General features: G+C 49.1%; 1 protein-coding gene across 6 annotated transcripts in view; it reads right to left on the reverse strand.

The window, feature by feature from the left end:
• Positions 1-12840, reverse strand: part of ptpn18 (protein tyrosine phosphatase non-receptor type 18) — a 65143-nt gene that overhangs the window by 39243 nt on the left and 13060 nt on the right. The gene's annotated exons all lie outside the window — the stretch shown is intronic.

The raw sequence follows: 12840 nt of genomic DNA on the forward strand, positions 1-12840 counted from the left end.
TTTATTTAGAATCAATGAAAGACCACAGCAACTCGAGTGTTCGACCAGTGTGCAAAAGACAACAAACTGCAAATACAAAAAGAAAAAAATAGCAATAAATATCGAGAACATGAGATGAAGAGTCCTTGAAAGTGAGTCCATAGGTTGTGGGAACAATTCAGTGATGCGGCAAGTGAAGTTGACCCCTTTGGTTCAAGGGTCTGATGGTTGAGGGGTAATATCTGTTCCTGAACCTGAGGCTCCTGCACCTTCTTCCTGATGGCAGCAGTGAGAAGAGAGCATGACCTGGGTGGTGAGGGTCTCCGATGACAGATGCTGCTTTCCTGCGACAGCGTTCCGTAAAGATGTGCCCAGTGGCGGGGAGGACTTTACTCGTGATGAGCTGGGCCATGTCCACTACTTTTTGTCGGATTTTCCGTTTACGGGTGTGATGCAGCCGGACAATATACTCTCCACTACACGTCAAATGAAGTTTGTCAAAGTTTCAGGTATCATACCGAATCTCCACAAACTACTAAGTTCAAAGGTTACTGAGACTGGCAGCCTGGGATCGCCTTAATCAACCCCTCTCATCTCACCCTCTGCGGCACATTGAACGTAGGACAGCACAGCACAGGAACAGGCCCTTCGGCCCATTATGTTTGTGCCAAACTAATCTAGTAATCAATTGCCAGCTAAATTAATCCCTTCTGTCTACACAATGTCATTCCCTGAGCATCCATGTGTCTGTCTACAAAACTCCTAAGCACCCCTGTCATATCTGTGTCCACCACCACCATGGCAACTCATTCCAGGCACCCACCTCTGTGTAAAAATACTTGCCCCGATATCTCCTTTCAACTTCCACCCCCTCCCGCCTTAAATGCATGCCCTCTAATACTTGACATTTATATTAGACTTTTTTAATGTCTAACTCTGGACGGCTTGCACTTAAAGTGAGAGGGAGGTGGCACAGTAAGAGGCCGGCTGTCTACACCATGGTGGTGGTACCCGTTAGTCTCATGAGACCATGGATCTGCGCCTGGAAAGTCCAGCTTCAGTCTGTGTTAGAGCAGCGACTGTTGTGGCTGTAGAGGCCCACACGGGAGTGACAGTCTCAGCTGCAGCGACTGCACTTGAAGGTGCTGTCCTCCAGTGTTGTCTTGGCGCTGTTTTTCCGACGAGTGCGCTTTTCTTCAGCAGCAATCCTCAGCTTTTCTTCTTCTCTTCTTAGACCCCTGCGTAGTTCCAGCCGCCGTGAGAGCGATCGCTTGTGATGTCCTCCCACGTCTCGACGTTCATTTTCAGTGACTTCATGTCTCTCTTGCAAACATCTTTGAAATGAAGATGGGGCCGCCCTTGTGCTCTCTTGCCGGAGGCCAGTTCCCCGTACAGCAGGTCTTTCGGGATCCTCCCGTCTGACATGCGGTGTATGTGGCCCAGCCAGTAGAGACGGTGTTGTTGGAGCAGGGTGAAGAGGCTGGGTATCTGGGCGCGGGCAGATAATTGTTGGTGACTTGGTCAGTCCACATGATGTCCAGGATGAGTCTCAGGCTGCAAAGATGGAAGGCGTTGAGACGCCGCTCTTGTCTGTAGTGTGCTGAGGACGCAGGCCCTGTAGACTGCAACTTCGGTGTGCGTCGTCAGCTTTCTGTTCTCCCAGACTCTCTTTGTCAGCCTGGAGAATGTTGAGGCTGCTCGTCTGATCCGTCTGTTGATCTCAGGCTCTACACTATACCTCTCATAATTTAAAAGCTTCTATTAGGTCTCCCCATCGCTCGAGAGTAAACAACCCAAACTTCTCCGATCTCTCCCTATAGCGTATAACTTCTAATCCAGTCAATATCCTGGTAAACCTCTTCCACACCCCTTCCAAAGACACCTATGTATGGGGGTGTGGGTGTTATTCATCCCACAGGTGAATACCCACCCCACACATAGCAGGGAGGCTTGTCTCTCCCATACAATGAGGTGAGCCACCTCCTTCCCGGGTGCTGCCTGACCGGGGCACTGGTGGGAGTGGGGAGCAGGACAGCCTCCCTCTGAACAGGGAGACGCCCAGAACTGAACACAATCCTTCAGATGCAGCCTAACTTGAGTTTGATAAAGCTGCTTTTTATATTCCTGACTCCTGAACTCATTGTCTTGACGAATAAAGGCAAGCAGGCTGTATGCCTTCTTTACTGCCCGATTGACTTGTCTGGCCACTTTCAGAGAGCTGTGAACTTTGACCTGTTGTGTATTTGATATTTCAGTAACGTTCGAATAATATTGTAACTACATTGTTTGATTAAGCATTCTTTGTTTGCATAATTCAATTTGAGTTATATGTAAAAGTAAGTGAATGGCATACGTCATCACAGCACCACATCATGAGTGTGTACCTCACTAAAAGTAAAAATGAAGTGTACAGTTCCCTGGGCTTCCTTATTTTTCATTCAATTAATTTCTGGAGTTACAAAAACATAGCAGGACTCAACACCCTCCCCCCCACCATACTTCAACACTTTCCAGCATCTGCAGAATTCCTGTTGTTTGCATACTTCAACACTGTTGGGGTCCCTGTCAATTTGTCTCTTTACATCACTCTACGCACTCTTCTACTCAGTTTGTGGGATGTTCCAACACTTCTCCAAAGAGGCTTGGAAAGCGCGGAGGGAAGATCCACCGGAATCGCTCCTCTCAGTAACCAATCACACGCATTCCTCCCACCAACTGCCACACTCCCCCCCCACCCCAGAGCTCCTCTTCCAGGGATGGTGGCTTTGGGACATTTGTAATATGTATCAGTATTCAGCAGCCTATCGGTTCACTAACGATGAGCTACCGACTTCCATTCTGCGTTTATTGTTACAATCTGTTAGTGTTGTAACTTGAAACACTGCCAATGTAAATACATTGAAGCTCTAAAATGTTTCAAAGATTGATTATTTAGGGAATTTGTGGATTATATTCATGAACACAATTAATTACAGGGTATTTCACAATTATATTAACATAGATTACAAAATCATATTGGCATTATATAAAAGAAAATTCCAGCTGCGTGGAAACAAAGGCTATGTGTGTGGGAGCATTTCAGTTACTGCGCGGCCGCGTACCTGCCCAGTTTAGGGGGAGTGGTGCCCCGGAGTGTAGGAAAGTGAGGGTCTGCTTGCAGGTAGAATATCAAGTTGACATGGACTAGATGGGCTGAACAGCCTGCTTCTGTGCCCTATGGCTTTAAATACTTGTGCGTATGACCATAAGGTTGAATTTGACTTTGTATGGTCGTAGTCCTTTTCCCCAGGAAAATTAGGTTTATGGTGAGAGGGGAGATATTTAAAGGGAACCTGAGGGACAACTTTTTCTCCCAGAGGCTGGTCCGCATCTGGAATGAGCTGCCAGAGGAAATTGGCATCAGCTCAACGTGTCGGCTGCTTATATCCCTCCATAGATACACGTCACCTGCTGAGTTCCTCCAGCACTTCTGTGTGTTGCTCAAGATTTCCAGCATCTGCAGAATCTGTACTGGAGGAACTGATTGAGACAGATACGTTGATGACATTTCAGGGACTCTTAGACAGGTACACAGATAGGAGAGGGATGCGGGTCTCGATATTTTGGATTTTGCAAGGGTCTTCAATCGATGCCACACGCACGGGATTATGAAATGAATTCAAAGCACAAGATGCTTCAGACATGGATAAATTCAGAGTCCAAAGTAAATTTATTATTGAAGTACGTATCTGTCACTATATACTACCCTGATTCACTTCCTTGCAGGCATTCACAGTAAATACTGTCGAGAGAAAAAAAAACAATAGAGTCAATGAAAAACCTCAGATAACAGATGGACCAACAACCAAGTGCAAAAGACAGCAAACTGTGCAAAATACAAAAAAAAAGAGGAAAACAAAGCAATAAATATTGAGAACACGAGTTGTGAAGTTATTTGAAGTGAGTCCGTAAATTGTGGAATCAGTTCAGCATTGAGTTGAGTGAAGTTATCCATACTACCATATAACCATATAACAATTACAGCATGGAAATAGGCCATCTCGGCCCTTCTAGTCCGTGCCAAACTCTTACTCTCACCTAGTCCCACCGACCTGCACTCAGCCCATAACCCTCCATTCCTTTCCTGTCCATATATCTATCCAATTTAAATTTAAATGACAATATCGAACCTGCCTCAACCACTTCTGCTGGAAGCTCGTTCCACACAGCTACCACTCTCTGAGTAAAGAAGTTCCCCCTCATGTTACCCCTAAACGTTTGCCCTTTAACTCTCAACTCATGTCCTCTTGTTTGAATCTCCCCCACTCTCAATGGAAAAAGCCTATCCACGTAAACTCTATCTATCCCCCTCATAATTTTAAACACCTCTATCAAGTCCCCCCTCAACCTTCTACACTCCAAAGTTCAGGATTAGATTAGATTAGATTAGATTATGAGAACACTCCGTCCTCTTTTATTGTCATTTAGAAATGCATACATGCGTTAAGAAATGATACAATGTTTCTCCGGAGTGATATCACAGAAAACAGGACAAACCAAAGACTAACACCGACAGAACCACATAATTATAACATATAGTTACAGCAGTGCAAAGCAATACTATAATCTGATGAAGAACAAACCATGGGCATGGTAAATAAAGTCTCAAAAGTCCCTGAGTCGATCGACTCCTGAGTCCCTGATAGCGGCGGCTAAAGGGAGAAACTCCCTGCCATTAACTTGCCGATGCCTTGGAAGCAGCCGACCCCAGCCGACACTGAGTCCATCTGTCCGAAAACTTCGAGCCTCCGACCAGCCCCGCCAATACAGCCTCCCGAGCGCCATCCTCTGCCGAATGCCTTCGACCTCATCCCGGCCGCTGAAACACGCAAAGCCGAGGATTTCGGGGCCTTCTGCTCCGGAGATTCCGGTTACCACACAGTAGCAGCGGCAGCGAAGCGGGCATTTCAGAAGTTTTCCAGATGTTCCTCCGTACTCTCACGTCTGTCTCCATCAAATCAGAATTGTGCATGGTCCCCTACTTGACAGATAACGGACATCACCACCGAAGTGGCCGCGCGCACTGCCGTCGTGCCGCCATCTTCTCCTCCATTAGGAGCCTGATGGTTGAAGGGTAATGACTGTTCCTGAACCTTGTGGCGTTGGTCCCGAGGCTCCTGCACCTCCCTCCCCATGGCCACAGCGAGAAGAGACCATGATCTGGATGGTGGGCATACTTGCGACCCCGAAGGGCTCGTTTCCCTGTACTGTGAGACCCTAACGTAGACACACCACCTCGCTCCTGGAATGCTACCTCCGGACCCCCCCACCACGGAAAATTGAGGGGAGGGTTGTCAAGAAAGACCAGAGCAATTACAGGACCCAAAGGCAAAGGAGAAGCCGGGGGAATCTTGACCGGACATGACAGAAATAGAGTGACAGGTCAAAATCCAAAGTAAATTTATTATTGAATTGAATTGACTTCATTACTTACATCCTTCACGTACATGAGGAGTAAAAATCTTTGCATTACATCTCCATCAAAATGTGCAATGTGCAATTTATAGTAATTTGTAATAAATAGTATGTACAACAGGATAGGCAAACCCTTTTCAGGGTTCTTTTGAAGACCCTGACCTGGAGTTACAACATGACTTTAGTTCTTTGTGGGAACGGGACCCGCTTTGTGGGAATGGGATTCTAGGCCGCTATTCAATATGCCAAGGACGTGGCCTAGAAGACTGGCGTGCCTTCAGGGTTCTGGGATTTCGTGGCTTTGGAGGTGGGCAGACTCGAGATCGGTGCCACTGCGGGAAGCTGGCGTGTCGTGGGAGACGGAAGATTGAAAGCAGCGAGCTGGCTGCTGGCTGCTGGCTGCGTGCCCAGAGACCCTGAGCTCTTTGGGCACAGAGCTCGGAAAAGCGATGCAGCAGGCTTTTAACACCATAAATCGGCGAGTTGTTTAGTTATGTCTCCTCTCTTACTGTGAAACGGGTGTGGTAAACCATAGATATGTTGTAACTGGGTTAACTGTCTGGACGCGCCCCCTGCTGACTGCCTCTGTGGCTCCTCCCACAGAGCCCTGAATAAAGGTGATTTTGCCTTGTCTCTCCCCCTCAGTCCAGGGCAGACACTCAGCATGGAAGTCGTACTTTACTGTGAATAAAAGCCTTTCAGTATTTACCCTACTTCAGTTTTTTGGAGTTATTGAAGGTGCTTCAACGGGGACACTTCTTTTTCCTTTATTGGGGAGAGAGAGAGAGAGAGCCTGTGGTATGTCGAATTACCGGGTGATTGAGTAGCCTTTGGCAAGTCTGTGTCTTTATTTATGCTGCAGTGGTCAGTGGAAGGTGCAGAAGCTTCTTTTTGCTGGTGGGGGAAGGGGGTCGTTGCCTTGGTGCTGCTTGTGCGTGGGAGGGGGGAGTTGGGGGGGCTTTGGAGTTCTAACATTTAACTGTCATTCCTTCTTTGGGGCACTCCTCTGCTTTCATGGATGTTTGCGAAGAAAAAGAATTTCAGGATGTATTTTGTATACATTTCTCTGACATTAAGTGTACCTATTGAAATACAACTGTATCAGCGTGAATGAATCAGTCTGAGGGCCTGGTGGGAGAAGCTGTCCCGGAGCCTGTTGGTCCTGGCTTTTATGCTGCGGTACCGTTTCCCGGATGGCAGCAACTGGAACAGTTTGTGGTTGGGGCGGGGGACTTGGGTCCCAAATGACCAAAGTACACACAGAATATGTCACCATACACAACCCTGAGATTCACTTTCTGGCGGGCATACTCAGTAAATCCAAGAAACACAATCGAATCAATGAAAGACTGCACCCAGGTGGACGGACAAACAAGCAGTGTCGATTAGACAACAAATTGCGCAAAGACAAAAGGTTAAAAAATTAATAATAAATGAATAAGCAATAAATATCGGGAACATGTGATGAAGAGTCCTTGAGAGTGAGTCCAGAGGTTGCTGGAACATTTCAGTGATGGGGCAAGTGAAGTTACCCCCTCTGGTTCAAGGGCCTGATGGTTGAGGGGTAATAACTGTTCCTGAACCCGGTGGTGAGAGTCCTGAGGCTCCTGTACCTTCTTCCTGATGGCAGCAATGAGAAGAGAGCATGTCCTGGGCAGAGGGGGTCTCTGATGATGGATGCTGCTTTCCTGTGACAGTACTGCGTGTAGACGTGCTCAATGGTGGGGCGGGCTTTATCCGTGAAGGACTGGGCCGTAGTCCCCACTTTTTGTCGGATTTTCCGTTCAAGGGCATTGGTGTTTCCATACCAGGCTGTGGTGCAGCCAGTCAACATACTCTCTACTGCACGTCTACAGAAGTTTGTCAAAGTTTTAGATGTCATGCTGAATCTTCACAAACTTCTGAGGAAGTAGAGGTGCTGACCCGCTTTCCTCGCGACGGAACGAAGGATATACCCCTTGCTGAATACCTGGCCCCGCTGTGAGGAGGGGAACGAACGGGAGGGGGGTGGGTGGGCCAGAGGGACGGGACAGGGAGAAACAATGGGCAGCATGTGATGGTACCTGTGCGTTCTCAGAGGGAACTGGATGGTTTCGGGAAACGGTGACTCAAAGGGAAAGGGAGGAAAGGGGGAACTTGCCGAGGGCGCTCTGAGTGTGCAGGTCCAGCGGTGGGTGGGGGGCGGGGGAGAAGAGAAGGCAGTTACTAGGGATGCTACACCTACAAACCAGGCTGTGCGGGGTTCCCATTCCCATCCACATCACTCCTGCTGTCTCTGTGACCCCCTTCCCTCCTACACCCCTCCCTTTTCTACACCCCTTCCTCATATTTGTGACCCCCTCACTCCCCTAGACCACTACCAGTCACTGTGACCCCCTCCCACCCGTCTCCATGACCCCTTTCCCTCTCTTACACCCCTCCCCATATCCATGACTCCCTTCCCTGTCCTACACCCCTCCCAGACTTTGTGATCCCCTTCCCTCCCCATCTCTGTGACTCCCCCTCCCTCCCCTACGCCCCTCCCCGTCTCCGTGATCCCCTCCGGACACGCACATCCCTGGAAATACGGGGATGGGGAGGGGAGCTGGAAAAGGTGGCGGCTGATGGTCGCTGCCGTGTTTTCAGGCTAGTTATAGCCCACCTCCACCTCCCCCCGCCACCCCACCGTCCCTCTTTTCCCCTCAACCTACCGCCTCCAACACTCCGCCCCGTCAGCCACCCACGAGCAGGTCGAGCGGTCAGCAGCGGGTGCAGGTTCAGCACTGCCACGCCAACCGTGCTCCCCACCCAACCCTCCCTGGCACTGGCCAAACCCGAGGTGCCTCCCCACCCCCACCACCTTCCCCTGGCAGGAGTCCGACCTGGCCCAGGCCGTAAAAAGCAAAATAGAGAAGTTCAAGGTGCATAAATGAATCGCCCAACAGTGTACTCACACAAGGAAGTGAACACACAAAAAAAAATCACTTCCTCAAACCGTCCAGGTCTGTCTCACAGGGAGAGAGCAACAATTTAAAATGCACGCAAGGTTCTTTTTGACTTTGCTAACCCAAACCCTCCCCTCCTCACCCCTGCCATCGAGGGGCCGGTGCCTCAAGGTATCCATCACTTAAGGACTCTCATCATCCGGGACGTGCCCGCTACTCTGCCAGGGAGAAGGCCCACGCAATCAACGATTCAGGGGCGACGTCCCCACCCAAAACCCTGCCGGGGGGAACTCAGCGGATCAGGCAGCGGCTACGGAGTGGAACGAACGGTTGACATTTTGGGCCCAGAGCCTTCATCAGGACTGGAAAGGCCGAGGGAAAGAAGCCAGCCCTAAGCGCAAGCTGCTCGAGACTTCCAGCGCCTGCAGAATCATTTGTAGGAGCACAAGACACGGGAGCAATTTGGCTCCCCCTGCTCCACCATCCTATCATGGCTGATTTAACATCCTTCTCAACCCCATTCTCCTGCCTTCTCCCCGTAACCTTTGACCCAATGACTAATGAAGAACCTAACAACCTCCACTTTAAGTAAACCCTTCCATGGCAACGAATTCCATGGGTTCGCAGCCCTCTGGCTAAAGATATTCCACCTCATCTCCGTTCTAAAGGGACGTCCTTCTATTCTGAGGCTGTGCCCTCTGGTCCCAGACTTCCCCACCATAGGAAACATCCTCTCCCCGTCCACTCTATTCAGGCCCGAGAGCGAGGGACAAGCCAAAGATTGGCCATTCCTGGAGCAGACTCGGGGTCGGTTCGAAGCGGCAGGTCCCCGATGGTGGGCCCCAGGCGTGAGAGTGAGGAACAAGCTGATGTTTGGCCGATTTAACTCTGGGCTAGATTGAAAAATCTAGGCCCAGGCCCAAGAACGTTTCGAGGCAACAGGGCCTAGGTCTGACAACGAGGAATGAGACAATATTTGGCCATGTAGGGAGACATTCTTTGATAATAAATGTACTTTGAACTTTGAACACCGCTCACCATACTCCAAGTCTGACTAATACTTTAAAAAGCCTCAGTTTAATAATTCAGGAACATCATCTTCGCTTCCTCCATCAACTTTTTGACTGGTCCACAAACACTACCTCAGGGTTCCTCTTTATACACTACTCAGACAATAGACAATAGGTGCAGGAGTAGGCCATTCAGCCCTTCGAGCCAGCACTAATCAACAATCAGTACCCTTTTCCTGCCTTCTCCCCATGTCCCTTCACTCCTTGTACTTGCTTACTTACTTCCTTCATCCCTTTACTTGCTTCCAGTTTGCTATTTACTGCCAATTTTTGCATCTTTGTGCTGCACTGCTGTTGCATAACAACTAATTTTGCGGCATACGCCCGCGATAATAGACCCGATTCTCAGTTCTCTGGGGCTTGTTGCAGAACAGAGAGACCCTGGGATGCAGGTGCACGGTTCCCCCCTGAAAGCGGAGTCACAGGTAGACAGGGCGGTGAAGGAAAGCGCTTGGGACGCTGGTCCTTGTCGGTCAGGGAGTTGGGATGTTCTGCTACAGTTGTTTGAGATGTTGGTGAGACTGCACTTGGAGTATTGGGGCTTCATTCCTTGGAGCGAGTGGTGACCTCATAGAGGTGTATAAGTGCATGTGGTTTCCCACAAAGATATACTGGTTAGTAGATTTATTGGCCTTTGTAAACTGTCCCGTGGTTAAGGTCAAAGTGGTGGGTTGCTGGGCAGTGTGTCTCATTGGCTGGAAGAGCCTGTTTTGCACTGCATCTCTAAATAAAAAAGTAGAATCATGAGGGACACAGATAGGGTGAGTGCACATACTCTTCCACCCTCCCCCCACCCCCGCCCCCGGGGCTGGCGAAAATCAAGAACTAGAGGACACGGGTTTAAGGTGAACAGGGAAAAATATTTTTAAGGGGACTTGAGGGGCAACTTCTTTCCCCGGAATGTGGCGGGTACACGGAACGAAGAACTGGCACGGACAAGTACGATAACACAGTTAAAGGACAACCCGGACGGGTCCACGGGTAGGGGAGGTGTGAGGGGTATGGGCCAAGTGGGACTGGCTTAGGTGGGCAGCATGGACGAGATGGACCGAAGGGCCTGTTTCCGCCACTTAGAAGTTGCTCCTGTACCAACCACAACCACTTCCTCTGGCAGCTCGTTCCACAAGTGTAGAAAAAGTTGCCCTCCAGGTTCCTGTTAAAACTCTAATTTTTCACCTTAAACATTCCGTCTATTTTATTTATACATTTATTTATTTAGATACACAGCACGGAACAGGCCCAATGTGCCACACCGCCCGACAACACGTCTACTTAACCCTAGCCTACTCACGGGACATTCCACAATGAGCAATTAACCTATCAACCGGTATGTCTTTGGACTGTGGGAGGAAACCAGAGCACCCGGAGGAAACTGGACACGGTTCACAGGAAGGAACCTACAAACTTCTTAGACAGTGCAAGGGCCTTCGAAATGGCACCGTCTGCTGTGAGTCTGAAGGCCCTCAAACCCCTCAACCATCAGGTTCTTGAACCAAAGGAGATAACTTCCCAACTTCACTTGCCCCATCACTGGAGTGTTCACACAACCTATGGACTCACTTTCAAGGACTCTTCATCTCATGTTCTCGATATTTATTTATTATTATTATTATTATTATTTATTTTTGTATTTGCACAGTTTGTTGTCTTCTGGTCTCTGGTTGAACGCCCTAGTTGGGCAGTCTTTCGCTGTTTCTATAATAGTTACTATCCTACAGGTTTGTTGGGCATGCCCGCAAGAAAATGAATCTCAGAGTTGTATAGGGTGACGTATATGTACTTTCATAATAAAATTTACTTTGAACTTTGAACTGAATTCCGGAACACCTCAAGCTGTAATACCGTCCCACCCTCCACGACGCTAGCAGCGGCGTTGTCTTCGATCCCGGGAGAAAGAATGAGCTCATTCACCCTACGCCTAGCAGGATTTAATACAACCTCAATAATGTCACCCCCTCAGCCTTCTACACTCCAGGGAATACAGTCCAAATCTTGTCCAATTTCTCCCTCTAACTCAGGCCCTCGAATCTCGGCAACATTCTCGTGAATCTCTTCTGCACTCTTCCCGATTGCCTCTGCAGCTGGGGCAACCAAAAATAAAGAAACTCCAAGTGCGGTCTTGTCCAACTGCAGCACGTCCTCGGAACTTCTACTCTCAATGACACTGGGGCTTGACGAGCAAGAGGCAAAGTTCTGAATCCCACCGGTTTGGAAGTTGCAACAAGATAACAGGTAATCACCTCCTCCCTCGCCTCCGTTCAGGACTCAAAACAGTCCTTCCAGCTGAGGCAAACCCTTCACCTGCCAACCTGCCGAGGTCGTCTACCTGTGTCCGGTGCTCCCGACGCGGCCTCCTCTAAATGGGTGAGGCCCAGGGCCGGACTGCGGCCCAGGGGCCCCGAGCTGCAGAGGGGCCCAAAATAGGTAGCTATCATCGTGGCGGACAAGAGAAAAAGTACGAGAGTGGAGCACAGAAAAGAAAAATAAACAGGAAAAAGAGGACCGTGAGAAAGAAGCATTAAAAAAGATATTGAAATTGACGGAATTGTTCTCGATGATGCAGCAGTACCATCGCTCTTGTCACAGTCTGAGACCGGTGGACAAATGGAGACTTGTTCAATAGCTAGCGCTAGCACAGGACCACCGTCCTTGCCACAGTCCGCAGCTGACGTTGAAGAGGCAGAGAGCGTGACTTTGGGATTCCTGACCACAGAGGCCTCCGAACAACCAAGTCGGGCCGCCATTAATGTTAACGTTACCGCTACTGAGGATCCTTACAGCACTGATCCTGCTCGCTGGGGAAAGGAAACGTTACATGGTTCAGTCCGAGCGTACTGGGCTAAGAAAGGGCCAGAGTCCTGCCTGAATAAGGATGTGGATATCAAAGCTTCGGAACGAGTATACAAACAGCAGAGACGTTTTTTCTCCAAATTTTACTTCAAACGCACGCTCGTAAATGGTGAGTGCATATCAAGGCAATGGCTGTTATATTCCTCTTCCACCGGCTGTGTGTTTTGTTTTGCATGCCACATCCTCAGTGATGGTAACTGTCTGTCCATCTTCGAAACTGGCTTTAGCGACTGGAAACATGCCGCTGAGCGCATAGGAGAGCATGAAAATAGCGAACACCACAGGAAAACGATACTGACCTACGTTACACTAGCGTCTGATAGCAGAAGAATAGATACAGAACTGCAGAAACACTTCCAGTCAGAGTGTGTCTACTGGACCGACGTATTGAGAAGAGTGTTGGTGGTTGTGAAGTTTTTGGTCGAGAGGGAACTGGCTTATCCGAGGCTCCAGTGACATATTTGGCAGGCCTGATAACGGCAACTACATAGGCTCAGATCCACAATGGGACAGGACAGGCCGAGTCATCTTACTCTGTTGTCACTTGAATGTGATCTTGTTCG

This window comes from Mobula hypostoma, chromosome 28 (assembly GCF_963921235.1).
Source record: "Mobula hypostoma chromosome 28, sMobHyp1.1, whole genome shotgun sequence".
Lineage (NCBI taxonomy): Eukaryota > Metazoa > Chordata > Chondrichthyes > Myliobatiformes > Myliobatidae > Mobula > Mobula hypostoma.